This window comes from Quercus lobata, chromosome 9, assembly GCF_001633185.2.
Source record: "Quercus lobata isolate SW786 chromosome 9, ValleyOak3.0 Primary Assembly, whole genome shotgun sequence".
Lineage (NCBI taxonomy): Eukaryota > Viridiplantae > Streptophyta > Magnoliopsida > Fagales > Fagaceae > Quercus > Quercus lobata.
Genome location: NC_044912.1, coordinates 38,820,289 through 38,824,660, shown reverse-complemented (window position 1 = coordinate 38,824,660; position 4,372 = coordinate 38,820,289). Strand labels below are relative to the sequence as shown.

The window sequence follows — 4,372 nt, the reverse complement described above, 5'->3', positions numbered from 1 at the left end:
ATGTTAATTTTTTTTTTCAAATTCGTTTTGTTCTTAATAGGTATATAAAGTAGTACTAGTATTCCAGTAAACTAATTAAATCTAAATATTAAGAAAAGAAATTATAATTATTAAGTTAATCTCGACATTCACAAACATTACCCTCTGGAGCCTTCCGAACTCAGCACTGAGTTGGAGCCAGCGGAGGACTAGGAGGGTGTGGCTATTGAGGGTACTGATTCGACCAGCTTCGGGATTGTAAATATTGGCACGTGAAGGGTCAAGGATATTAAATTTATAAATTAATATTGTAGAAATTTCTCACATATATCAACATTCTAACTCACAAGGTCATATAAGAATTCAAACACACATAAACAAGATTATAACAAAACTATCTAACTGCTTATTTATATTTTATATTTGAAAATATTTTTAGGTGTTTAGTGTGACATGTAGAAAATTTTCAAGTACATATATACCGCCAAAACCAATGGCGTAGCCATCGAACTTGCTCGTTAACAATAAGTGATCGAACTCTCCAAGGAGTTATTCATCACGGAATTTGCTACCTCAAGAAACATGGTTCATCACAACTCCAAAAATCTAGAAATATTTTGGGGAGAGTTTTGTCTTATGTGGGGGAGGGGGGGTTGGTGAGAGAGAGAGTTTACCTATGAAAGTGACTTTCCTAAAAATTTAAAGATTTGGAAAAGTGTTGAAGGATTGCTTAAAAAAATGACTTTTAGTGAGAACCCCCCTTTCCCTCAAAAGGTGCTGAATATTGGTGGTTTTGGGAGCCTTTAGATCAAAAGGTCCCCCTAAATTTGAAGAGCAAATTTTGGCCAGCTGGGAGCGACTAGGATCATTACATTCAATGCAATGGGAGTATTTTTTAAAAATTGGGTTCATCTAGCTAGCAGGAACAGGCATATGCCTCCCCGTACATGTCAACATGGGGATGTCACATGCCTTTTTAAAAAAGATCTCGATTGTGGTGGTGAATGAACACAGTTTCTTTAAGAATCAAACTTTATTGACGTTTTTTATTGGAACAATTACCCAATGGGGTTAGGGATGCCAAATAACAATGGTAGAAAATGAGGTGTGTACACCTACACCTTCAAATGTTTTAAATTGAACCTTACACACATTTAAAAACATTTCAATTCAAACAATGAATACATTATGCAAAATAAGATAAATGGAAAGTGTTTAAACAAAATATGTAACGTCTGAGTCACAAAAAAGAAAAAAAAGAAGAAGGAAAGGTAATGGTCAGATTTTATTTGGACCACATGCACCTACCCCATTTAACCACCACCACTCATCTCACAAATATCTCTACTCTCTTTGGCCGGCCATCCCTTTCCTCTCATTTGTTTTCTTTCTTTTTCTCACAAACACACAAACACTCCCTCACACTCTCCCACCAGTACCTCCATGCCACCATCTTCATCATCATTTTTTTCGGCAATGTCACCGGAAAATCCTTAGGAACCTCTAAGCATCTTCATCTTTTTATTTGAGGTAAAATTTCTAATCCTTTTGGTGAGTTTTATATTTTGCTTGAGGTTATATTTTTTTATCTAAGCTTTAATAATGACACCCATGTGATTTATGAGATATTTATGTGTTTATATGTATGAGTTTTGTATTGGTGGAATTATTTGATGAGTGGGTTTCTGGTTTGTGTTAATGATGACTATCTAAGGTTTATTTATGGTGGAAATTTATGGGTTTTGAGTTATAACATGTGAGGATTGGTATATCTAATTTTTCCATTGCTATTGGGTTTATTTGGAGTTAGTTGAAATTCTAAATTTCTTGTCTTGGAGGATATTTTTATTTTACTTACATGGGTCTCTTGATGATGTTTTGTAAATCTTATGAAAGCTAGTCATAATGTTGGAGATGATATTGAATGGGTTAACTTTATAAATTGGAGTCTATGCCTTGTGAATTAATTTGTTGATAAACTTTGGAAGAGGAATATGTTATTGATAAGGTTAAATACTAGGCTTGCCTAATTAAGTGCTTATTTGGCAATTCCTAAATTGTAGCTAAATATAATTTTAAGCTTTATGCTTATTGTGTTAGGTTTGCTTAATATTGTTGAGGTTTTAGCTAATCTCCTTTGGAGCTTGGAGAATTAAGCTTTTTGCGGGTTGCAAGATAAGTAGCTTTTTAATGGGATTTTTGGAAAATAACCATGTTTCATAAATGTTGTTTTTGGGTCAAACACATTTTGGAAAATTATATATGGATATATATTTTCTTAAAAGTGTTGTGTTGTGACCCTATTATATATTATTATATATGAAAATGCATCATATTTGGTATTGCATTTGGGGAAATGCATGAATTGTTGACATGAAAAATATGAGGATCTTTTATTTAATCTTTGATAAGGAATTTATGGATTTTATGGTATATTAGAAAATTTAAAGATGCTCATCTTGTCTTGTTATGTGGGAAATTGATAGAAAATCTCTTGACAAGAATGAAGTTAAAAACCTTACAAACTTTGTAGAAGTTAGATTATTTAAGGTTTTTCTGAAACTACCTGGATATAAACTATGTGCTTCAAAGTAATGTAATCTGTGTGCTTTATGTGGTTTTAACACCATGCCCTGTGTGATTTCCCGGTGATCACTCGATTTGGTTTCCGTAGTCTTTGTGATAACGGAATCAAATCCAGGTCAGTGCCCTTTCACTTTGGATGATGTGTTCTTCCCTATTGCCCATGGGGGGAAGAGGTTCCTTGATTGTGTGTGGGTGAGGCTGTTGCCCATGGGGCTAAGAGACCACATGCAAAAGAGGTTCTATTTGACGTGCTCTCTTTGCTGCCTATGGGGGAGAGAGAAAAACCTTGAGGGTATGGGTGAGACTGCTGTTCATGGGGCCAACCAAGAGTCTGCATACCAGAGAGGACAATATCACTCCAGTTGTGAATGGGCGGATCCCCTGACCGATCTATGTGATAGTGTGATATTTGTGATAATTTACCTTATGTTAGATATCATGGCTTTGGAAATTATATTGTTAGTGCTCACATATTATAGTATATAATTTCAAGGTATTTACTTTGAGAAATTGTGTGTTTCATTATTTAATCATTCTTGTCATATTATTATTATTGAAGATGAAACTTGCATTTCCCCTACCCCCATTAATTATGCTACTTACTAGGCGTTAACTCATCTCACCCTTTAACAGTTTTTCAGATTTATTAGCTATACCTTAGGTATGGAGCTTACTTCTTTGGTGATGATTAGAGTGCTATGTTAAATTTGGAGATTTTTGCTGTAAATGGTTGGTGACTCGATCTTGCTATGTTCAACGAGACCTTAATTAATTCTATTGGAGCGCTTGAGGTTTGTTAGCCTTTGGCGTGGTAGGCCTAGACTCAATGTTAAGGTCCTTATTCTTGATAAGATTGTGACTTTGTGTAATTTAATCAGAGTTTTGTAATATATTCATGTATTATGTGGAGGCACATGATTTTTAGTTATTGTTTGTAAATGTGTTATAGAGTTTTGACTTGTAATGTGGAGATTTTAGTATGGTTATATATTCTTATCCTGTGGAAAAGAAAGGAAAATAAAGATCTCCTATAGTTTGATTTGCCAAGAAAGGAAAAATCTACAGATACCATTGGGATGTATTTCTCATGTTTTGGACCCTTTTGGGTTTGGTGCGTGACAAAATATCATGGGGCTTGGACCGAAATACTGTCCAAATATAATAGACAAATGTGTCGAAATAACCACATGACGTTATTTTGTTGAATTATTTTTTGTAAATAGTGTCATAGATAAACAAGGATGTGGTTTGAGTTGAAACATTCTTCAAATTGTAAAGCTTTTGATAACATTGGATTGAGGACCAAATTTGGTTATACACTTGGTTATAGACTAAGGCAATAACTACCACTAAAAAAAAATTAATATGGCTACATATTTTAAAAACATAACCATTGGATTGTACTTTTTTTATTCTTAACACACATGTCAAATTTCGTACCAATCAGATGTTATTTACTGTTCTATCCATAAACTTATATTTTATGCATAATTTTATATTAGAAAAACTTCAAATTTAAAACTTTGATTGATAACATAACTATTAATCTTTAATTTTCTAGAAATTTTGCAAGCATGGAAGATAAAAGAAAAAAAAATGTAATTTAATAATGAATTTAACAAAATTCACACCCAATAAAAATATATTGAGTGTAGTTGTAGCCTTAAACTACAACCAAGTTTGTAGCTAAGTGAGTTATAGTTAGATCAATTGGTAAAATATTTTATAGTAGAATAAAAGATCTGCAGTTGATCTTTGCCCACAAAAAAAAAAAAGTAAAAAAGAAAAAAAAAAGAAATCAATTTAT

At 32.9% G+C, this 4,372-nt stretch overlaps 1 long non-coding RNA gene across 1 annotated transcript; it reads left to right on the top strand.

Moving 5' to 3' along the window:
* Positions 1-1,315: 1,315 nt before the first annotated feature.
* LOC115959153 lies at positions 1,316-3,561 on the top strand. The gene is made up of 2 exons (XR_004084771.1): positions 1,316-1,509; positions 3,199-3,561. It is a non-coding gene; the product is annotated as an uncharacterized LOC115959153 (long non-coding RNA).
* Positions 3,562-4,372: the final 811 nt, after the last annotated feature.